At 36.7% G+C, this 26,285-nt stretch overlaps 1 protein-coding gene across 2 annotated transcripts in view; it reads left to right on the top strand.

The window, feature by feature from the left end:
- The window catches only part of LOC105398335 (DE-cadherin), a 188,771-nt gene that overhangs the window by 1,087 nt on the left and 161,399 nt on the right, over nucleotides 1–26,285 (top strand). The window lies entirely within an intron of this gene.

Raw genomic sequence — 26,285 nt, 5'->3', positions numbered from 1 at the left:
CTTAACTACTAATTCTAGGTAGGTATTTAATCTAGGCTTACTCTTATTCTTAATTATTACATACCTCTATATCACGAGCAGCACCTACCAGCAAACCTAAGTGTAGGTAGGTAGGCACCTCTATCTATGAACTTCCTGTCCTACCATGTCAATTACCAAGAATGACTTGTCTACCTATTCGTTCCTACCTAGGTATCTTCTTGCTAAGTATTGATATTATTGATAGTTAGATACCGAGTATCTGTATGACGCTGCTCAATAGATAAACTAACTTATCAGTATCACTGAATAAACAATTTGTGACTCAAAACACATTTTATAAGTAGCCCTAGTAGGTCGGTGCTACAAATACAACATAGTTTGTATAAGTAATAGATAGGAAAACTAAAGAATAATAATAGATGCCTTAGCTATGGTTACCTGTATGTAAATATTAACATAATAACTGTACATACGAAACTAAGGTAGTTAAAACGATCTTCCTGCTAAGTTCATTACAAAATTATAGTTTTAATGCAATAATACAACCGACCGACTCTGTGAAAATTGTATGCTGTAATTGAACAAATTACCATATACGTACCCATGTTGGGCTTAACCCTTCATCGCTATGTGCAGAATTTAACATATCGTAGATATATAAAATAATTTCAGAACAATATTATAAAGACGAAACTTGTTAATTATGTGAGTATGTTGTTTGTTACACATTCAAGGCATAACAAATTGGTATAGTGGGGCACTGGATTAACTCATACGATATTTTTTATCCCCGGATTCCCATTGCAATATATTTGAAACAAAGCGAAGCTCGCGGGAAAAGCAAGAACCCACCGAATTTATAAAAATTACCACAATGAAGTAAGACATACCTTTAAAGTCTACGTTATTAGATAGAAAATTCCCTTCTCAGGTAGAAAATATAGGTGCTTAACTACTTACAAGTTAGCTAGGTAGCCTAGATACTATATAGGCTGTAGGTAGGTACCTAGATACCATAATAATCTTACTAAACAATAGGGGAACAAAGCCTTAACAATGGATGTTCGGTATGTCTGATGGGGCCCAAGGGTTCAGTCAAGGAATACCTAGATAAGTAGTTCCACTGCATTTACCTATACAATAGTTATTCACTCACGGGCAATGAAATAGTTGCACTCACAAAAAGCCGACACAAAACAACCCCAATTTTTTCTAACATTTAATTTAAAATTTGAACAAAATATGATTGTGTTTAGTTGCTAATATCCTAATGCTCCGTTAAATGTACTTTAACGATGAAGAAGGCACCATAAAGCTAGCTTTTTCCGCTTAGGAGTTGTTTTGCTCAGTGGAACCTTTTCATTGCCCGTGAGTGTAAAATAATTATCAATTTACAAGATAAAACTTAATATTTCATACCATAAATTTAAAAAACAAATTTGTAGTAAGCAGGGTAGGCAAAGTCAGCTAGTTAATAATAAATGAGAAGCTACAAAAAAAAACTATTTGAAATATCTTTAAAGCAGGACTAGGAAAACAAATAAGATACTACAGAGTGTTATATTTCTAATCCAAATAATATACGCCTAAGAACACTAACACACTCACCACACAAAAGTACCACAGTAAGTAAAGTTAACCCACATTATATTATATACCTTTAAACTTTTGAGACGATTTTCATTTTTACCAACCTAAATGCCACTCAACCAACCGCTGAAATCGACAGTCGCAATATCTGAGCTGACTCATACCTTAGCACATTTCTTTCTTTACCGTTATCGGCTTACCTTCATATGTGTTATACGTTTGATGATTCATTTCCATCTGCCCGAATATGCCACAGAACCATTGTTAGACATCAAAAAGTACCTCTGTCCTCAGCCACTTTCTAAGCTACACTGTTTCTTTTCAAAAGTAATTTTATACACAAAATATCTAGAACCACTTATCGAATCGAATCGAGCTCATCTTGAGTTTCCCTTCCATATAAAGACACCGTACACTTCAATAGCTGAGTTATTTCCTGTTCATCTGCTTATTAACTCATTCATTAATCAGGCCCAATTTTATCCTCCCTTTCTCCACTCCATTGACCCGATTATTCGTTCTAGCACACCACACATCACCGCTTCTGCCACATTATTAAATAAACCACCAAGTACAATGGCAGCAGTGTACATCGCAAGCCAACCACAGGTCGTGGACCTAACAATAAGATGAATTAACGTAGCGTAGTAACATGGTATTTGAATAAAGAACTAAGTTTATGCTGTAACATGGTTAATTTTTGAATGCGACTTCAACTCTCGCTTCAAGTTGGTGTTTAAATTGGTCTTTGTGTTTGTAGGCTTACGTTTTATATTAGTGTGTTCAAGTAGTACTTATGGATATGGCTTCTCTGGTCCGGCTGCCTTAGCAGTGACGTCATTTTGTAACCCGACCAGCGACGACGGTTGGTCATGCGGCCATGCGGTTTGTCTAGGGTTGCCGACTAACTGATTCATGGATTTAATTAAATTCTCTAACTATTGTAGATTCAGTTGTGAAGGCATTGTGACGACGCGTCTAATGGAACAATAGCTCCGTAGGCACGCTTTGTTTTCTCCTGTCTGTCTGTTCTTAGACACATATTAGTAAGCATGTTTCTAAGAAGTGTTGATAAATTGAACAAACGAAGACGTTCTCACGGCAAGGCGCCGTTAATACATCAGCGCTTTTATAGTGAACGAACTAAATTATTTGCAGTTTATGTTATAGAAAATTATAGCAGACCATTGAGGCTAATGACAACCCTATATAAAAGAAATAACAAGTCCATGCGCGGGCGCGGCTCGGCTGTTGAATTTTATCATCTTTTATTATTACACCACGTTTGAAATAAGAATTCACAGGTCGATAACGATAACTATGCAGTCGACGGTTGGTTCGATCGATATCTTCCGATATCAGTTGTGCCACAGTAAAGTCAGTATTTGAAAGTACCTAGTATCCATGTAGTGGTTCGTTTACTAAAAAAAATTAAGATGCAAATAAATTGAATTGTTTTTTGTCTAGCTAGGGATTTGCAATTAAGTTAATCCTAGATATATCCTGGAGTCTAAATCTACAGCAAGCTTCATCTGGCAATTGATTATTAATTATAATCTAATCAAATATTAATTCCGTATCTCGATATGAGTGACAGAATTGCTAAGCTATGAATGACAGAAATATGTCCTTACCCAACCTTTTAAAACTAATTTATTGATTCGTTACCTTTAACATGTTTCCCTGTATACTTCACACAGAAGAAAGTAATATGATCGCAGCTCTGCCTGCCAAAGGCTGTCAAGCCAAGTTGAACCTATTCAGTATAACCGGTCTCTTAAGATGGGTTACCTGCGAAAACATCAGCCTGTTACCGGCCTTATTCCGGTGTGGTAAGGACGTCGAAACGGTGGCTACCGCATTGTCTGCAGGCCAACCTAACGATGAACGCCCAGTAGGTGGGTAATGGAAATCCTGTGTTCGTCTAAGTAGCGTTCGTTTATATGTGGCGACTAATATTTTCAGAGGCGATTCGCGGTGTTGTTACTAATGTGATCAAATGTCTGGTGTCACGAGTTTATCGAGTCTTTGATCTGGTGATGAGATCCGATGGAATGGTGTATTTCCTATGTTTGCGATAGCTACGTAATTGGATTACGTGGAAAGTTCGGATTGGGAACTGTTGTGTTGGTATATAAAGTTTTATTTTGTACAAATATGAAATCCAATAATGTATCTACCTATTAGTGGCCACTGGCCAGTTATTAAATCAGAATTTAGTCGAGAGTTTCAACGTTACAAAAATCTATGCATTTCGGTTCGACAAACATGAATTTTCAGTATTTACATACCTACTCTAGAAATATTTATGTTATAAATATTGAAAAATCCTGTTTCGGAACCCAAAATGTATAGGTTTTTCTAAGAATTATCGTTCGATACGTGAAAATTGCAACGTGATATTACCAATTCATGTGAAGGTAAAACAAACATTCGAAGTGGAACCCAATACCATGCTTCTGAAAGCCATACGAATGCTTAGCATGCGCCTAAACTTACAAAGAAAGATGTTTAGTTGGATAGGTACCTACAATTACGAGAACACTCGTTATTGTTTCATTTTTACCCGACTGCCGAAGGAGGAGAGTAATGTTTTTAATTGTATGTATATATATATATATATATATATATATATATAATATGTTTGTCTGTTTCTTTGTGGCCTCCTGTAGCCTAAACGGCTGGATGTATATGAGGTATCGTTAGAAGCGTATTGATTGCGCGATGGATTATAGGCGTCACATTAAAAATTAATAAAAAGGGGATGCCTTGATTTTATAAAAATATCTATCTATCTAACTTCTAAAAAGATACAAAAAAAAACTCGATTCATTTATGTTGCATAAACCTAAATCTATTCTATCTATATAGCCTCAGAGAGTAGGTTCTTTGCAAAATGAGCTCCATAAATTGCATCTCTCTAATTCTTTGAACAGATCTTAATCGAATGTCGATCTCCAGGGTGCGTCTTGGCTTTGCAGAATATTTGCACTCGCCAGTTAATCCCTCCTTTGATAAAAGAACTGTCTTCGTGCACTGAATAAAGATGTTGCCATCTCTTGAACATAATGAAAGTACTTACTACTTAGTTTGCCTTCAAACTTGTTTGTTTCTGGTGGATGAAGATTTTAAGCTGACAATTTTGTTGTTTGTGTTTTTTACCACGGATATAATACCTGTAGATTTAAGTTTGTTGTTAGAATTTTTTGAGAGTTAGGTAGTCATAATCATAATATTTTCGTTCGTTATATTATAAATGTGTTTACTAAACGCGAGTATTATGTCGTGAAAAAAGAATTACCTACCTCCTGTTTGCAAACCAAATGTACAATTTTAACATTAAACAGCTGGTGTGACCATTGCTGTAACCGAACTCAGGTCTGTACAGTTATATTTATGGGAACATTTTAAATTCATCGGAGTATTTACGCGTTATTGCGATGTCACTGCACAGTACTGCCCAGAACAGTAATTCCACAAATACTTTACCCAATAAAATATTGCAACAATGGCCTTACGCTATTGGAAAATTAAATTGGCTACCCATTCTCTAGCTAGACAAATGCTAAGTGAAGAAACGAGAAAGCAAACAAAATAGAGTTAATTTCGAAAGCTACTGTACTGTGTAAAGTCTTTGTTCAGTGGTTCGACTTCCAATTTCAATTGAAACTAGCAAACACGAGAATTGTGATCTGCTTTGTATTTTATTGCATTCATTGTAAAAGACACTGTTGCAGCGAAGGGCACCAAATGCTTAAAACTTCATCATTCCAAAATAGGGTTCAGATTATACAACCAAATTAAATTGTACACCCAAAAAACAAAGCTGCAGTAGCCCCAAAAACTGCAATGCTATTAAATGTAATGTTGTTATTGTAAATCCAATCTATCCCTGATTCCATGTACACCGGAGTGGATTGAGCCGCAGAAATGCTCGCTCCATTTATCTGAGTATCTATTTCATCGGAGGCACGTCCTCCTATTGATTGTTTAGCACTCCCTGTAAGGACTTCCGTTATAGCCTCCTCTGAAACCAAAGTTTCTTCGCTAACACTAATGCACTCACGTATAAAATTAACTTCAAATTATATTGTAATGTTTTCCCATTCCCTCAATAGGCCATTACATTTTACTGCTCCCGGCTCCATTACGAAAGAGAAAAACTCGGGAAAAACACGAGGGAATTATTATCACATTCGATTATGGGATCTGCTTTTGTATTAAGTTTTTTAATCTGTACACTAGGAATTTGTAACTAAAGATTTCTATTTAATGCTATTTTAAGAGTGAAGTTCAATGCAGTACAGAGTACTTTAGTTAGTCTAAAGTAGTTTGTAAAAATTTTCGTTCATCAGAAAATACTAATAATACGATGAATTTGAAACATTTGAGAGACTTTGCATTTAAGTATCTAAGTTTCTATTAAAGCATCTATTCATCACGACCCATCACGTTCCCACTGCCGGGGGCACGGGTCTCCTTCCAATGAAGAAAGGGTTTTAGGCTTAGTCCACTACGCTTGCCTAGTTCGGGTTAGTGGTCAATTATTATTATTATTAAATTATTTATTGAACATTAGGTCGTATTTGTGTATATATATATATATTTTGTGTTACCCAATCATTTTAGATAAATCTGCTTACCATAAATTGAGAATTATATAGCTCATCAACAATTCCAATCTTACAATTACTTTACAGTGAATGAGTCATAAACTGACCTAGTTGTAATTAAGTTACAAACTCTAATTGAAACGGTCTCGACTGCTGTTCCGTGGCTGCTAAGTAAATAAACTTGCCAAGATTCTTGCATTTTTACACCGTGAAACGTTGCAAACACGCTGCGAAGGATACTTCCACATTCTTCAATTTAAATTGTAGATAAAGTTTGCAAAGTAGGGCAACTGATAAACTTCTGCAACCACTCGGTCGGTAGTTTTCTTCAAAAACTCTATCTTGTATGTTACTGTTTATACCCGGCGAGAACTCCGCACTTTGGGAAAGTATTCGTACTGCGTAGACGGCCGCGCCATCTTGGCTGCCATACTCCGGGCTGGCAGAGTTGCACGGATGCTATTAAATTTGTCTGTTTACGGTCCCATCGAATAACAATTTATATCGATATTAAGTCGCCATTGGTTGAAAAGTTCACCGATATCGGCAGCTTTACTACTTTCAGCGCTTCCGTGGACGTACAGCATTTTTGTATTGCACCCTAGTTTATGTACAATGTGGGTGATATAGGAGCTATTGACACTGCAATAAAGGAGCCGCCGGAGACAAACTGCGGCGCCGAGCTGCGGCAGAGGAAATTGGCGAAACGTCCGAAAGTAATTTAAAGGTCCGTTAATACCGCGTTAATAAACTCAACAAAACATACATTAAATGGACGGCCGGTAATTAAAGTGGATGGTGGCTACAATAGATGGCTATTAGAGCAACATTGGTAGAATGTGGCCCTTGGGTGCATTGAAGACCGCAATAATACGAGACCTCGACGAAAATTGTAGTAAGCTTGTAGAAGAGAACAGAGGCTATTGCGGAACATATCTCATTCGATCGACGAAGTAAAGGACACTTTATAGCCTGTGATATAGGCGGGACCTTTCTAAAAGGGTATTGTATTGCCACTTACATGCTCGCTGCTGGATTCCTCCTTCGATCTGGATAACTTGTTTTATGTCGTCAATTGTCATGTCAATTCTGCACCGCAACACGTGTTGTTTGTCGCATAAAAGTCGATATTTTTGTTGAAATATAAATAATATATTATGTTTAAGGTTAACGCATATATTTAGAAGTAAGAATAAGGGAAAAACTAAATCCATATGCTAATACTATCTGTGTCTATGCCAACAATTTTGATACAGTGTGAAACCCTAATTTCTACGACCAATTAGAGCCACGCCTGTTCAATCGAGGGTGACTATTCCGATATCAAACAGCCACAAAACATTAATCATAAAAGGCTAAGCAGCAATCCTCAAGCGTATTTGCCGGAAAATTCCTAATTAAAACCCGTAGATGGGAAACAATGGGTCCCTATTACGGCAACATTGGCGCGTCTCCCCCGGGGATCGTTCCGGGTAACCGAAGCGGTATTTAGTCGCGTTTAAAAATAAACCCCCGAGCGTCTCTATTGTTGGATTAGACTAAAATTTTAATTGACTTCGGTCTATACTTAGTTACTTAGTTTTGGGGAATTGGAAATTTCACTTGGGTAGGTACTCTGTTTAGCCGTTTGATGGATGTTTTTGTCATGGGGTTGTGATTTATTTTTGTGGGTAAGTTAATTTTGAAGGCAAATAGATGCCATAGTAAATTAAGTAACTCATTTCGTCTTAGTATATTTATGGAACCAGAGAAAGTAAGAAAAAGAGCACCCTGCAGATTGAATGATTTCCCTCTGGACATCCTCTGACACTATTCAGGTATATTGGTTAGTGGCACTAAGTAATTCCTTCCCAAGCCCGAGACATTAGTTTCGTTGGCGCCACTGAGCCACACTTGCCGGCGCATATTTACGCGTACGACACGCACAATCGAGCACTTCCTTCTTGAGAATAGTAGACCTCGCATACGCTTACAAATGTACCGCTCAATTCGAACATGCCTTGTAAATACTACCAAAAGTATTTAGTACTTCCTATTTTTTATTCAAATTATAAAAAGCGTGTACTGGCATGGAGTGGTATAATTATGGTGACAAGCAGCCAATTAGGTAGTAGATTTATTTATTGTAGATACTTATGACTAATACGAGAATTTGCATTTAAACCTACTCATGATCTAGTATTCTTAGTGTAGGGATTGAAAAGAACATAAATGTAGACACAGCTATAAGTTTCAAAGAAACTCCAATCTGAACCGCTATTATGACTGCAACTGCACGATCCAGCGCAAAGTGTGCTAGAAAACAAAACTGTAACATAAACGTTTTTCAACGTTCCCAACACAAACTAGATTAACGAGTTCCATCGAGCAAAGCGACTGGTCTTTATCTCCAGCAATACTTCGATGTAGAAGCGAAGGGTTCAGAGCACTTCTAGATTTTTCAAAGCAATTGGATTGGCGCTCGGCGTCTGAAAAATGCTACGGAGTTTCGAATGCTATTGGAGGTTGAATCGGGGAGGATTGCTTCCGATTGCTGCAGCGGTGACGGGTAAAGTAAAGAGAGGGTTAGAGGCCAAAAGAAAAGGAAGAACCATTTTCATCGGCAGTCAATAACCGTCTACTGATGGGCAGGCCTGTTGTAAGAGCCACAATACTGTCCTCGATCTGCTAATCCAGCTATTGCCGGCCACCTGTGCAAGATCGTCGGCAAAAAAACATACATTATTTTGATCTTAGCCTTCTTATATAGCGGTTTTCCCTTCGTCTTAAAGGGTTTTCCCGTGGGAATTTTGGATGGATGTGTAAAACAGCTTAATAAATAAGGAATACCCTTTAGTTATTGATATAGTACCTTAGTATTGATAATTATATCGAAAACCAATCGAGTGCGGAACAAATACCTTCCTAAATTCCACCTTGATTCAAAAAGGGCAATGAGGGAATGTTCTTTTAATCGTGTTCGTTCGCGCGCAAGTGTATCATTAGCTTGACAGCCATTGTTGAAATATGTCATAAGGCGCTCTTGTCAACTGCCATACAATAGCCAATCAACTGCTATTGACTCCCCTTCGACGATCTACGGCTTTGTGCGGCCATTATGTTCTAGCGTTAAATTTTTACGGTTTAAAACTTTTCTGTTCATAGTAAGTTACCTATGCGTACATTTTTAATCACTCAGTTATTTACATATTTATTTAAGTAGGTACTTACCAGACGATATAGAAATTGATAAATATATTTATATTAAATATGTAATATAACCTACCTAATATTTTATATGCTAAAGCCGCCTGGTTTGTATCACGTGCTCTAACGAGGCGGGAAAATGTAAAAAAAAACATGAAAAGATTCCCTTTTTTGAATTTCCGCAAGCGATCCTTCGTAACTTTTGCTAAATTTGAACCCAATTCTGCCCTAGTATTCTCGTGGGATATGATCGTACCTTTCAAACGTTCTATCTGCAGTAATTTAGCCCTTATTACCTAACGCGCCTGCGGTGTTGCCAAACCGCAAATCCAAAACCAGCCAATAACATGCCCATAATCTTTATTTATAGACCGACACCTCAGGGGGTGGGCCACGATTAAAGTCGCGCTAAAACTCGCCTTTGTCTAGACTAGATATTTGTGAATACTTCAGAGTTACATTAAATGCATTTATTGTAATTCTGAGCAAAGGTATTTACTGAGTAAATAAGTAGGTTTAACTATAAAGTAAAACATGTACTTAATATTAATAACAATAACTTGTTTACCTAACCTTATTAAATAATAAAATATTTTAAAGAGTATTGTTGTCTTACTTTAAGTTAAGCACCAAATATTAGGTATAAAAAAATCCCATTTCGAAATATCCTTTACTTATTACCAGGGCTTAGCGCAATCTCGTTACAAAGTTGGTGCAATACAATGCAAGGGTCATGCAATAACTTCGTGACTTGGCTAGTGGTTCGGTCTATTTCTGATATTATGATAAGCTGATAAAATTACCCCCAAAAAGCTAAATGTTCTTTATTAAGTTCCAAAATCCTTTGCTAAATAAATATGTTCGTATCTTGAGATAAGAGCATACTTAAGGATTAACGACGGCTCTCCATTTGTCAACAGGCATTTTTTGTTGTTAGATATCTTTAAAGGCGACGCTTGCCTTATGATTTCACCATTAATAATATCGTTTGATCCTGCGATCCCCTAATCTTCAGGGCTAACGGATTCAGAGCTGTGTAATTTATGAATTGTCATTTCGGTTTAAACGTTTCTTTTATGGTAAATTTAAAATTACATCTTGTTATGTTCGGTTATACCTCGTTTCACATTCATTATTTGGTTGAGGTTATTTTTCTCATATTTCTTGTTAATAATAACAGAATTAATAACAGATAATCGGTTATTACCAAAGTCTTCTCTATTTCTGGATTTGGGAATTTGACTTCTCTAGAATATTCAAGGAATTAATAATTTAAGTCAACTTTATCGTATCCGAAGAGGTTATACCGGATGTCAATAAATATTTCTTCCTAAAACAATATCTTCCTTTCAATGAAAGCTTGTGCATTTCTCGAGACGTATCGGCAGTGCGATTCGCTTCTCTCCAGGATATCTGAATCCGATTCTACTTCAAGATGTGTAGGAATTCGAAAGGTATTCTATTCGGATAGTGGGAGGAAAGTGGAGCGGAAAATGAACTTAAATATATCATATTTTAACAAAGCACTTTGAATACAAAAACGCCTCTTGCCAAATGATATACTTTATCTCATTTGAAATAGTAATTCCGAGTTCAGTGGTGAATAGAAAATGCACAGAATCACACTACAAAGTGATATTATTTCATTTCGCGTTGCGCTAGCTGATATAACCTGTTCTAATTTGTCTTTCTTTGTTGCAGGTTTGTATCCAGAAGACCGTCATTTTATTTTCTTTGCCTCCGGTGATAAAGTATCGGATTGTGGAGCTTTGATAAAAGTAAAAGGTATAAAGAGCTATTTTATTATTTTTAACCTAGATTTAAGTAGTTTACTCTGGGAATTTTCTGGTTCCGTGTGCACGTTGATTTTAGCCTCTCGCATTTAAATAATACGCGTAGCTTTTCTTGGTAGGAAGCTTTAAATTAAACGGAGCTCCGTACTTGTAATTATACATAAAGAACAGTTTCATAAAATAGCCTCTTTTTGTACTTAAAAACAAAAACAACCTAACAAGTTGCCGGCTAATTTAAAAACACGTGTTTGAACCCACACTTGACTCAATAAGCACGTCAGTTATAAATTATCGGCTTAATTAAGAATTAAATGTGGCAAGACGAAATGTCAGTTTTAGATTTTTTGTCATTGTTTTCTTTTAGAACCCTCATGTTATGCTCAATTTGAAGTATATGTTCCAGTAAGTTACGTCATATTTCTTGGTTGGATGGATTCAAAGCGAGACTGGTCGCACAGACAGAAATAACCTATAGAGCAGTTAGAAAAAAAATGGAATGCTGCTACAAAAAATGATTTCACTACCTAAACAGGTTGCAAACGATATTGAACTATATTACCGGTTGCGAAGTGCCACAGTGCCTGTTAGAGAGCTTATTCCAGTATCCCGCCGCGGCCTGTGTCTGACACCCCTATTTCTAAACCATATTGTCTCGGCTTTCGTCACAATAGTCGCGATTTCTGTTCCGTATTAAAATTTTAATCTCAGCGGGGTTTATAAACGCACTCTTTTAGAACGAAAATTGGCATGTCAAGAGCAAAAGTTTGTTTTTCGGGCACGCTATGGTTAAAGAAATAAGGGTAAAGCTATTTCGTTTAGTTTAGGCCGCCTACTGCCTACTAGCTCGGTTGAATGTAAGTGGTAGGCTGTTTTATAAACAAAGCTTTCAGCTTTTAATGACCGCAACACGTGCTGATTTTATTATACTTTTGACGATAGTATAAATAATTCGGTGTCACATTAAACACCGTAAAAGGTGGTAACATAAAGTAAGACCACGTAAGATGAAAGTTAAGCTAGTCCATGCCTGTATGAAGAGCACTTGAGCAACTTTCAAGGCGTCTCAGCTCTTAACAAGTTTGAGTGACTACTTATACTTACTAAGAGGCGTTTTATAATATCTCTACTTGGAGGTACCGTGGTCCGTATGCAAGGCGGATACTACGTCTGTTTGTCTTCAAAACTCCTTTCTTAGTTAAAGTCGTTTTGTTTCATGTTGTGGTCTAGGAACTTTAAAGTCTAGTTTGATTACAAAGTGCATAAGAATTTATACCTAATAAAATTATTACAATTAATAAGGTTTAATAACGGTTTAAATTTATAAAAAAATATGAGTTAAAATAATCCGATTGTCAAGCAAACAGCCGACAAAAGTCAGCATGATATACGAGGACCGTGTTACGGTGCAAGTTTGTTTTACTTTAAAACATACTTTGTCTGGTTTATGCGCGAAATTGTTTCAACTTTGAATGTGGATTTATTTGTAACAGTTGGTATTGTTTTCGTAAAGTTATTTGAGTGCCCAAGTTTCGCGGGAGGGAGTCGGTAATTGTTTAGGTTACAATGGAGTTATGTTGGTTAGAGTCGCGACGCCTAATTCCCGTTTAGAAGTTAGATGGCGTATTATATTGGGCTTAGCTCCGGTTGAAAGCCACGAATCACAGTGTCCGGTAGTCTGCCATTTATAATTGTTTTATTCAATACTTGCTGCTGTATTAACAAACACACATATTTACCCATGTTTATCAGTAGGTATTGTGCAATATTAATGGTGTCGTCATCAAAATTTAAACACAGGTTTTATCATCGTTATCTAAAATTACCTGTATGACAAATAGAAGAATCAAACTAAAGATTCGACATTTCCGGGCCAGTCAAGCATGAAAAAAATATATTAGTCATGATTTGACTACCTTATATTAAATCATGTTACAATAATTATCGTAGTTAGAGGTATTATAAATTTACCTACATATTTTTTCCCCAGTTGAGATCTGGGGTGTTAAGGTGCTTTTCGTACCTTTTGTTTGCAGGGTAGCGATAATCTTTTGTACAAATATTTATTTTACAAGTTGTAAAACCATTTTATGGCTTCTCGGGATAATTTGAGTGCCTGCCGGATAAAACCCTACTTACCTGAATTTGGAATTTTCCGTAGCATTGTTGTTTTAAAAATATTTTTTCTTACTTATTAGTATTGAAACTTTAACGAAACACAATAAGGTGTTAAAATCAGTTAAGTAAAGTAAATAAAAAACCTATTAAATGGTCTAGCCAACTGGTGTGGTGAACACTGAACAGGGCCTAAATGTCAGGCCAGCCAAACCGTCTATTCTTAGAATGAGTACAATAAAGGTGGCTACAGTGGAATTTCTCAATCGGCAAATTCACTTCGATACTTGGTGACTCATAGCGTTCGGAATTCAGCAAAAATACAGAGTGATTTTATTGAAGTATTTTGAGGTCAATGTATGGATCAAACGTTTTTACACTGTGCTACAACATTTAAATTTGCTTACCTTATCATTAGGTAAGCAAACCTACTTATAAGTCTTGTAACTTATAAGAATATATTTATTTTAATACTTTATTGTATACAAAATACATAGCTATTAAACTAAGATGGAGAGAATTAAACTTAACTAGTATACAAGGGCAGAATTATCGCCTAAACGAATATATACGTAGGTACTTAACTACTTAAATCATAAGTATAAATTAGTATAATACGAATAATAACCCAACCTCATTATTTTACGACCAAGCGAGTGACAATTACGGTCACTCATCAGAAATCAATGCTAAAGCTAAATGCCAGTTCTTAATAACAAAAACCAGAAATTCGTAACATTACATTCTCACAGTAACATGGCTTGTAACACTATTACCGACACGCAAAGGATGGGGTTCCAAGCACGCAATGTATAATATATCATATCACATTAATTTATAAGGCCCGGGTCTCCTATTTACTCCGTAGGTCGCGTCAAGTTTAGTGTCACCGCCGTAGGCCGCGTCACGATACTCACTACGTCTACGCGCCAACGTCGGCGTGTGAGGGAGACCGCATCAGTACATTTCTATAGTGAGCATCGTGACGCGGCCTACGGCGTAACGCTGGACGCGACCTACGGCGTAAATAGGAGACCCGGGCCTAAATAAGTATAATATCATGGCGTATAATACAATGTCACGCTCAATCACTCTTAAGCCACTGCGATATGGTTTATAGTTGAAGTTGATGTGATAGTGTTCATTGATGAGTTGATGAGACGGCTTGTTATTTATCGTGGGATTTTACAACTAAAGGTTAATAACATTTGACAGAAGCTGTCTCTTAATTATAAAAACGAGTACCTTTGTACTACAGTTACAGTTTACAAAACATAGGAAGTACCTACATTAGTTGAAGTGCCGGACATTAATATATATATGACGAGTAAGAACATCTGACACAAAAAGCCTATCATCCGCTACCAAGTTATGTGAACACTGACACAACATACATATCACACGTTAGAATTATAACACCCCAATTTTACGATTTGATGCTAAAAGTTACTATAAAAACTGGATGCACAAGATCATTAAAACGGACATAATGAATACGGATACTATCTATTGTATTACATGCTCCAATAGTCATTACAACATCGAGGTAACTAAACTAGAACATTAATATATATCTCTGAAGAGACATAATGTCTTACTGTCAGTTTCACAGTTGAAAATGTCAAGATAAGTAGAGTTTGAGTATGGAATGCGGCGCAGTGATTGGTTGAATTATCGTTGAGTCGGTCCTAAGTTCATGCTTAGGTAGTTTTACTCAAATGTGAAACTGAGCCTTAATGTACTCTTTCATTACCACTTTCTAATGTATTTTGGGTCACGAAAATGGATTCATTGAATACCTTTTATACGAAGTATTCGTTGATTACTTGAGATGTTCGCTGACCAATAACGGTAAATTCAAAGTGTGTGGTCATTACAATATTTCAAGCCCCAAGAATAATTCATCAATAAAATAGGTAGGTAGGTATACATGTACAGTTAAACTTTTTGCTTTTAGCATTAAGTCCACCCTTTGTACACTTATTTATATATTTGTGCAATAAAGGATTAAATAAATAATAATTACTTCCATATTAAAAAAAAAAACACGCACTCACGCCTTGTACTAATGTACTCCCTTGCGGGGTAGGCAGAGGTGCATTGCTGCACCCACTTTTCGCCAGAGTGTTATGTTAGTCCCAATGTAATAGGGGGCGGGCCTATTGCCATTTTACGGGCACATCTAAGACCTGAGAACAAATATCTGTCAAGACGGTCGAATGGCGTAGTGGTTAGTGGCCCTGACTGCTATGCCGAAGGTCCCAGGGTTCGATTCCCGGCTGGGGCAGATATTTGCTTATAGACTGATATTTGTACTCGGGTGGTGATATTTATATTTAGTATCTATCTATGTATTTGTGTAGATATATCAGCTGTCCGACACCCATAACACAGGTTCTGCCTAGCTTGGGGTCGGATGGCCGTGTGTGAGATGTCCCCACATATTTATATATTAAAAAAAATATATCTGTGTTTAAACAAATATATCTGCCCCAGCCCATATTCATATAAAATGAATACTTAATATTAATACTTAGGTATCAGCCGTGTGTGAGATGTCCCCACATATTTATTTATTATTATTTATTTATTTATCAGTACTCTAACCTAAACACAAATAATAGACCAGTAATTTTCTGTATTGACTTACTCCGAAATGCAGTTGGTTTGAGTGGCCATTTAAAATAAGGCCAAATACTGATTCTTTGAAGACATAACAATCAATTCAGCACAATTATACGCAATACACAGTATAGCTTTGCAGAAAACCAACTCTACAGCAATTGTTAATTCGCGCTAAGAACAATGGTTTTCAAAGTTTGATCCTTCATAACCTGGGAACCTCGTGGGTAGGACTCAGCAGGATAGAAGCTCCAGCCTTACGAAAGCGTTGTTTCGATGTTTGTAAAACAAATATGAAGTTGATTTATCTTATATAAGTTGAATACTCCGACTAACTCTGGAAATAGCCTTATTCTTCAATAGTAAAATCGGGGCTGAGAAAAGTAGCCCACTACTCACCTAAAAATACAATTTGAATTCCTTTTTTTTGACACACTGCCGGTGTCCTTTTCAGTTCGTAAATGTTTTACTCACTTTATTAAGACTTCCTTCAAAATACATTGTTCTATCACAATTAAAACCCTTGTCTGCTACCTACTACACTACATTTGAGAACCACAGCTTTCAGTGCAACCGTCTCGCAGTCGCAATCAACATAATCGGCAGTTTGGGTAGTCGATAATTATATCAAGTCAGTAATAGGGCATTGTAATTCCAACGTTGATTGGTCCACAATGGGCTAACTGGAGTCCGGGCATCGCACCGGATCCGGCAACCGGATCGACCGGACCAGGCAGTGGTCAGCGACACGACTCTTTGAGGTTGGACCCGGTGCAAATCGCGAACAAGTCTCAATGTCTGGATTACTAGATATATAATGAAAATAATTAGTTCTTCTTTCACTGGAATAATGATACTAATTAGTTCTTCTTTCACATATACATGAATTGTATCTTGCGGAAACTACATCATCATAAGAAACCAGATCACACATTGCCGGGCAAGGTCTTGTCCGATACTTTACTTTTACTGTATATATATGGGTTTAAAATCGATCTAAGATTATAATAAATGTAATATATAATATAGGATACTTCTATAATTACTTCAATTTAATTTATAAGGTCTTTATCCTCTAGCTAACTGTCAAATCGTAAACTGGCACCGTTCAACAGGAACCAATAAAGGAAGTTTCCAGACGGACAAAATCCATTTCCCGCCGTATCAATGGATCTCAGATATAAATTGTGCGATCGCACACACCCAGCTAACACCGCGGCGAATCGTAAACATTGTTTCCTTCATGAGAACTCGGCTGCTATGTATTTCTTTGAACACAGAAGTTCACGTGCCCAATAGGTCACGAGTCGGTACAATCGTATCTAGTTCACAATATTGTTGTTAAAATGAGTCATTTGTAATACACGGTGAGTTATTTCGCTTTATGCTTGCTCGCCAATTTGAGTAGTTCTTGAATGGTTGTTTTTGTCGACTCAATAGGAGTACTGGGTCATGTTTCGCTGAATTCGGTGAAGGTCTTCTAACCTTTTTTGGCCTTAATGTCGTGTCAGACCGTGTGTGACGACCACATCTTCTCCATCCCATATCATCATCAACCAATAATCATCCACTGCTGGACATAGGCCTCTCCCAAGGAGCGCCACAACACTCGGTCCTCGGCCTTCCTCGTCCAACCACTACCGGCTACCCGCCTAAGGTCGTCAGTCAAGCGGGCAGGAGTGCGTCCCACGCTGCGTTTGCCTGATCGTGGTCTCCGCTCGAGAACTCAATGCCATCCCATATGCTTACCATTTTCACCTAAGGTCCATGTTATTTATAATCTATTGTTGTCCTAGACTGCATCTTTTACTACTTGAAATTGAAATCTATGCGTGACAAACGTCCGATTAACTCCAATGTCAACGAAAGTCCGACCCATGGGCATTCGCCAGTGACTCATTCAGTTCAAATTAAACCAGTTTAGAAGTCATTCTTTTGACTCAATTGAGAGTGAACCGAGTGCTGTGTCTTATGACCGCTAATAGGCAGTCAAGCGGGTCGAGGTTAATTTTGCAGAAAGTTTACTTCCTTTCCTTTTGTCAGTCTATATACCGCAAAGTGAGAATATTCGAATTGGTATTATCCAAATAGATTACAGAATTCGTATTTACAAAGCAATTAATCCATTTCAGCTAATTTGAACAGTGCACTAGTCACGTATACTTTTCAATACTGATTTACAGAATTATTTTGGAAATTGAGCTTGATTTTACTGTCATACTTACCTAGAAGAATAACCTATAGAATGTTAACCGCGTTGTAATTTGCTTTGCATAAAATTTAATGCACTAAAAGTAGGCATGAAAATTTAATAATTTAAGAATACAGATTTCGTAATTATAAAGCATTTAATTCATTTCAGCATATTTTGAAGCCTGGTGGTCTGATGTGTAGATGTAATTTCAGAAATGGTTGATTTATTTACTGCGCTATCCACAACCCCTGTTTTCAATGCAATTTCATGTATTAGACACTACACTGACCGGACCAACGCTGCACCATTCAAATAAAAAAAAAAACTTTATTGCAGAATCTCATTAAGTGGGTAATAAAGAAACAATTAGGTGGACTTAATACTATAAATATTAAGTAACTATCTAGACCACCCTCAACAATAAATTCGTTCATGTTTCAATTTATTTCGGTGGCGACCCGGTAACTCATTTAGGAATCCATTAATTACACTAGTTAATTGGACTGTATCCGTTGTGAAAAAAGTAAATAAAAAGCTCGACAATAGTGAAATGTCACAGCGGAATCATCCTACGTTCACACATTCACTTGTGTGAATTTCGGATGTGAACTAAACAGTCATACAGTCAGAAACAGTAACAATTGTATTTTCTCATAGCAATGTATGAAAACTGTGGTCTGTTATAGTTAAAGTCCTATTGTAGATATCGAATTGAGATCGTGGCAGAGCCTGGTAGTATCAACATCATCACGCGTTAATCGCGTCATTGGCGATTTCGCGCGCCATTTCTCTTTGATTAATTAACGGCTGCGTTCCATTTTTAAATTACGTTTTATGCCACAGCTACATATTCTTTTTTGTAGTATTTTCATCAAATCCCCATAACATTATCTGATTGTAATAATAGTATTTAGCTACAGCAGCCCGTCAAGAAAATGAGTAATGGTACATCTCTTCACGTTTTGACAACCACGTCGAGTGCACTCGTTCAGAAACCAGCTAAACCGGTTGCCGGCACAAAAGTGTTCGCGCTGCCCTCGATCTGAGGCTGCCTCTCTGCGGTTGTACTGAATTTAATGATTACTAGCTTTAGGTTACGTTTCTGAACGTAATTAGAATATCGTAGATGCACTCGGTTAAATATTATGTAATTCACACAGGTTTTCTAATAATAGTACTGCCTTACTTGTTTAAAGGCTCTTAGGTTAAAAATAAAAAGGCGAAGTTCACTTCAACAGCGTTTCCCATTAAAAAGTAAATGCAAAATTTCTAATTAATAAACATAAAACACCCGGGCGTGTCTAATTATCATGGAGATGAAAACAAACACTCGACCTCGTACGTAATTCCGCGAGCCACGGGAATAATTCCCGAACGCAACTTAAACCGTCAGTTGGGATTGGCGGGAAAACACCAACGAAAAAATGGCGGATAAGCTGAACAACCGTTGAATTTGAATAAATTTCGATAGAATCGCTTAATCGGCCATTTTGTGTTATCTCGAAATGTACCTAATGAATTTAAAGTGGTTGTAGGTTACTGAAATTTCTCAGGTGCTTTTTCGTCATTGCTAATGGAGACCTTTTTAAGAGTCTGTGAAAGGAAATTGTGAATGAGATAGAATATGTTTTATGGATAGGTTTTACCAGAGAAAAATACATGATATTGTTATTGTAGTACATAGCAGTTACATAATACATACTTTTTAACTTAGCTCAATAGACTAGATATTGTCTGTTATTGCTGCCTAGAACGATATTAGATTTTGTTATTGTTTAAACAGTACACACAACACGGTTTTAAATAGGTCACTTAGATATCGAGAAAAGACATTATATAATATGTAGATACAACGCGTTTTCAAGGGTCCACGAGTCTTCATATCTTACTCATATATACGCAATCATTTATTTTGGAGAAAGATGTTTATTTATATTATCGCATTGGACTATTATTTGGAGTTATAAAGCATCTGGTTATCTACTCCCATCCCAAAAGCGATGCTTTGAGTTTACACATACCTACACATATTGCATACAAAGGTTCTTTTAAGTGGCATGCAATATGGTTGCCAGGTATATAGTACCTACATAGGACATAACCTATAGATGCAGGTCGGTGAATTAAGCAGGAAGCAATACTTAAATACTCCTTATATATTAGAGAAGAAGGTCTATATTGGAGTAATAAACACGCTTGTGAGGCTTCCACAGAAGTGCTTATCTATCGAGCTTGAAATGGATTGTGTGCTATTAGGTTCATCGCGTTATTGTATTGACGGTATTAGATGACTATAAGGCCGACATCGTGTTATTTTATTTCAGAAGTTCCTAATAATTTTGTAACGATTGGTCTTCAATGGCTATTTCCAGTATTGTGTTATTGAATATTTTTTCTGAGTCATTTCATCAAATCGGGAAATTGTCAGAAACGTTACATGTATTATTGTATGGTCACTGTGACTCACCGTTCGTTGTCCAACTTTTTGTGTCTGTCGTAAAGTTGCAATCAACGGTCCTCACCGTAAAATCGGAATTTTAATGCCGCCATATTGGCTACCACAAAGCCGTCACTAAAAGTCCGTCCGCGGTGTAACTTACCATTATTGATGATGTTTACTGGCCCTAAACTATTTTACGAAGCTGGCTTATGACTGCGCTTTTCCATTGCACCGCACGGTCTGTAGTTCCACCCTCAGTAGCTTTTATACCAACGCGATAAGGATACGTTTTCTCTGAAGATACGGTAAGGTTGGAAAGCAGACGTGCACCAATTTTTCAAAGTCACAAATCCTTTAAGTAATTTTCTCTGCCGGTGGAGATTTGCAGCGCACAACATGTAGCTCGTTTACAATATTTTGTTTTTGCTTTTTCCGCGTCCACAGAATAGTGATGGATTTTGATCGATATGGTGCCTGGGAGGAGATATATTCTGCAAAAATGAATGCGTTGACGTCATAGATATATTAATTTAGTTGGTCATTTTTATGCAGTCGAGAATACCCAACAGAAAATCGTGGCGTACAAAAATAATCTACTTGTTCCAACAAAGTTTCTGGGTAACGAACCAAACACCTTTTGTCCTTTCAACTATCGTTGTCTCTTTCCCACTCTAATAAGTCTTGTTTACTTACAAAAGACACAGAACCTCATTACCGCGTTATCGCTGCCGTGTCGCCTAGGCCTATGCGACCGTGACGCTGGCGGAGTCATACGAAGCCTTTACGAAGCTTATCTGTGGTTTTTATGGTGCATTTCGTGGAGCTGACATGAACATGACCCCAATAACCTTGCGTGGTAGTAGCGTAGGGCTGGATGTGCCACGCCTGTGTTGTGGACACGTTTGTTGGCTATCCCCATAGATTATTAAGTGCTGTGGACAGAAAAAATATTTTGGCAACTTTAAAGTAGTACGACAGCATTCTGATGTGATCGTAGTCAGTAGCAATTCACCGCTAGCTGACCCTTCTGTGATGGTTTAATAATATTTAAGATACCGTTTTTAATTAGATTGGGAAAGTATAGAAAAAAAAAGAAAATTAAGCTTAGCAAGTAGTTAGGTACCCCATCGTCGGTAGGTAAAACAGACATAATGAAAATAATGAAGCCATGTTTTAAACCATGAACCTTTGTTTTACAGTATATGTCCTGAAGTTTCTAGTTCGAAGTTTGATGGAAGGTGGTTAACCCTACTAGGCATTCTACATATAGTATTGGTATCCTTCCTAGGTGTAGGTTAGTCTTCGTAGTTCAGGCTAGACTAGAATTAGTGTTAATGTTCAGCTCAAGGTCCATTTAATTAACCAATTAAGGACTGCTCTGCCATGTTATAGTGGAGGTATGTGCTAATCAACGGATTGTGTTGCGAACTATGATAGCTAATGAGGGGGGGGGGGGGGGGGGGGGGAAACATACCGACAACTCCAATAATCACAGAAGGTTAGCCTATAATATTTCTTCAGAGGTTATTCTTGTGAAAATCTACTCAAATTTGTATGGCGCGGAGCTATTCAAAATTTGAAGATTTTAAAAACAATATACACAAAGTTTTCAGAAATTGACATAATTGTGTGTAAATGTGCGAGAAAACTATTCATTGGAAAATTTATTACTTATTAATTAATTACTTATTAAATAAAAATTAAATAGATCTTAATTTTATATAATTTTTGTATAACTATAACTACATATTTGTACGACATTAGCAACAGGTTGCTTCCTAAATCATTGAATAATTCTCTTTTCTTCTTTTTTCTCGTAAAAATCACTTCACTTCCACCATTATAATCATCGCACTTCTAGATCTTGAATTGTAATAACAGTACTATATTAACATACTTGTAGACAATGTTGTGGGATGTATATTAACATAATTATATTTAATTTAAGTTTAGCTAGTAATTTTTAATGTACATCTGTTTATTGTCTCAAATAAAATAAAATAAAAATTGCAGCGGAGGTGGTGCAACTTTACAGCTTATGGAACCGAATAAAATTATATATTACTTTAGTAGGTTTTTCTCCAAAATACCTTTTTAACTCGAAATAGCTTTTAAGCGACGATCGCGCGAAAAGGGGTGACTTTTTGAATAACATAATCCTCTCCTTATCATAAATTGTCCCATTATAGATATCCAGGTGTACTATTAATATGTGTAACGCTAAAATCACAGAAGGCCAATTATGTTCACTACACTAACGTGTAGGACATATACATATCACATTTTGATTAAATATTTAATACTAGCTGTTCCCGCGCGCTTCGCTTCGCCTTAAAAAGTTTTCCCGTGGGAATTCCGGGATAAAAAGTAGCCTATGTTCTTTCCCAGGGTCTAAACTGTATGTATACCAAATTTCATGCAAATCCGTTCAGTAGTTTTGGCGTGAAAGAGTAACAGACAGACAGACAGACAGACACAGTTACTTTCGCATTTATAATATTAGTTAGGATGTAATATGTACTATGTATATTGTATGTGTATTGTGTATGCCATAAAAACAAAATGATAATAACAACAAGTTTTTAAGCGTAAATAATAATTCTAGTTCGTTGCTGATTGATTTCTAACCGCTTTATTTCGTTAAACACACAATTTTTACTATCGTCATATTTTGTAAAAAATTAAAAAAACAACAAGAAAAGAAAGTGTTTAAAATACGGTTATTCAGTGGGACTGACTCACCGCGCTGCATTCCTATTGTCAAGACTCCAGAAGTGTCCTTCGAAAGTGTTGAGTGTAAATCGGCTATTTAATTAAATACCGGCTGTTGCTTTCAGATTTCTGACCCCTTCATATTCATTAGTTTTTTCAATTTACCTTTATAATCATTTTACATAAATCTGTCCATTCCGTAACCGACATTATTATAAAACTTCAGCTCCACCGGTTACAACAACTCACGTTAAAAAAATCCGTAAGTGTATAAAACAAAGAACAAGTCACATTTTAAGCGAAGACAAGCGAAAGTACCACCTAAAACAATCAACCCGCAAACTTTTATCGACTAATATTGAATGAGCGGACGCCGCCGCGCATATTTCTATCGGAAGGGGCTCAAACTGCACCGTACAAGGAACCTTACTCAATGCGGAGTACAGTATCACCTTTGCTACCTGCTAATAAGCTTCATATTTCACCAACACGGGTGCATGTAAGACGGTTGTCTCCGAGCAGTTTTCGTGAAGTAAAATAAGGACGTGCAAAGCAGCCGTTTCGAGAGATTAAGTGCAGGCTGTTTGCATTCCAGTGCTGTGTTTGTATGGGCGATTACACATTTTATTGTGCCCCTGCAGCTATGTAATGTAAACTGCGGGAGGGATTTTTATGTGTCTATGGATTGTCTTGCGAAAGGTTTATGGTTATTCAGACGAATGTTGTTTTGTCTACAGTCTCGAAGCTTAAAAAGTAGTCTGAAAGTGAGACATAAATTACTTTTTTTCAGTAGTTTTCAGCGCGTGCCTGCGTCAATCAGATAAACCGTGCCACATGCCTGAAATAATTTCGGTCTATTTGCCGCCATGCATAAAGTAATTTCGTTAAATTAAGTATTATTTATCGCGTGCTCCAGTGTTTTCAGTTAATTTGTACTTTCTTGTTGACAAAACGCTAGTAAACGAGCCGTGAGGAGCCATAAACTATGTTTTAGTTTTGTTTCTTTAAACACCCGAAACGGGGACTCACCTACGCTATTATAATAATGATCAGTTTCCTGTTCTTAACACAGTTGTACCAATTTGATGCCTGTATTTGTAAGAAAACATTATTCATAGAAAGCTTGTATTTTAATTAAGTTACCTTGTAAAGCTTGTAAAACCCTGCCAAAGTGAACAAAGTAGAGGGAAACGCGTGTTTTATTCTCCAACCCTCGCGATCGAGAGAAGTGATCATATATAGTCTATAATATATGTTATTAATTCTGAAAAGAATAAAGATACAATTTAGGTATCATAACCCAGGCCTGCCACAAAACTCATAATCTATATCTAACTCCCTAGGTAAAGCGACATCGACACAATAAAATGGAAACATAGTCGTATTATGTACTTCCCAGCGAGGAGGTCCCGGGTTCGACGCCCGGCGCTGGCCGTAATGACGTATTGTTCTGGCCTCCATCGCCATCTGAACAATCAACAATGCCGCAACCTTGTCATTGAACTTCGGTGAAAAAAGTCGAAAGTCGTTTGTGAACAAAAAAGCAAATGGTGGGGGTTTTGTAACCCAGAGCTCTTTTGGTGCCTGGGATTAATTATTTATTTAACTCTTTATTTTACAAATATCACAAATTATGTAGGGAAAGAGACTCAGGAATGTATAAATAATGTATTTTTAAATGGTATCTACCGAAATAAGGTTATAGAGCTGTACCTAGTTTTTACCTAGTATGTAAACCTGTCTAAGATTCGAACCCGGGTCTATCAGGACAACCGATGGCTGACAGTTCCATTTTAATTGGGTATTCCCCCTCCGACCTCCGAGTACAATACTGGGCAGCAGATGCTACCTGTTGCCCGAGCACAGGATTCGAAACCTCCGTTTACGTTGCGTATTGGTTGCGTATCGTCAAATGTCACTGTCAAAATGTAAGGCAAATTTGTTAGTTCCAAAAGTGGCATTTGTTTTTTCCATGTTAGGTGGAATTTCACCAAACGCTAAACGTATTTAGTAGCCTGTCATACGTCTGTCAGTTAGTACAAAATGTATTTAAAATTTGATTTAAATACGTTTAGCGTTTGGTAAAAGCGACCCTTCGTGTAGATTCGAAAATAGTATCGAATCCTATGCTCGCGCCTCTGCTTGTACTTAATTGGTTTAAATCCGCGCTGAATATTTGGTATAGGACGGATTCGCGCTGAGGTAAATGATTTCGCATACATGGGCATGTTGTATTGTAATCTCGACGACTGAATGGTGTAGTGGTTAGTGACCCTGGTTGCTATGCCGAAGGTCCCAGGTTAGATCCCCGACCGGGGCAGATTATGATTGAGGCCCATGATTCATATGCTGATGTGGACTTTTACTGGCTGTTTGTTTTGTTTGTTCTAGTAACTGAAAGACAAATAAATTTTTAGTACATATACTTAAATTAAAAAGAAACTTTTATAGTAAGTTATACACAATACATCTATATTAAAGTACCTAATTATTATGTTTATAAAAGCAGTGTTTATACTCAAGCACATTTCAAGCGAACTTTTAACTTAAATCAAGTTGTCCTAAACAAGATTGATCGTACTCCTTAACGATAAATTGTAATTTATTCTTAATTGCACCCTTTTGTACCTACTGGTTTAACTTACGTATAATTTATTTCTTGTTGTTTGAAACCTCTAAGTATTTTCTTTTATACAATACGCAATTAAATGCTAACATTTATGTTTTCTTTTTGCAGGTAATATACCAGTTAATTCAGATGAGTGATGGCAGTTTTTTAAAATAAGTAGGTAAACTGGTAAGTATATTACTTAAGTTAAAGTAAAGTTTGAGGGGTAAAATGTGTATTATACTGTGTAGAAATGTGTATTTTAGGATAAACAAACATTTATTTAACACACTGGCAACAACAAGACGTACAAGAAACAAAACAATACAGTCACATAAAAAAAAAATCTTGTGCAGAAATGCAGCATCTCAGCGTGTGCTGTAGATAATTACCATACCATAGGCTAGGTTCAGTTTGATGATTGTACCTACTC

This window comes from Plutella xylostella, chromosome 7, assembly GCF_932276165.1.
Source record: "Plutella xylostella chromosome 7, ilPluXylo3.1, whole genome shotgun sequence".
NCBI classification, from domain to species: Eukaryota; Metazoa; Arthropoda; class Insecta; order Lepidoptera; family Plutellidae; genus Plutella; species Plutella xylostella.
This window is presented reverse-complemented; position numbering and strand designations above follow the sequence as displayed.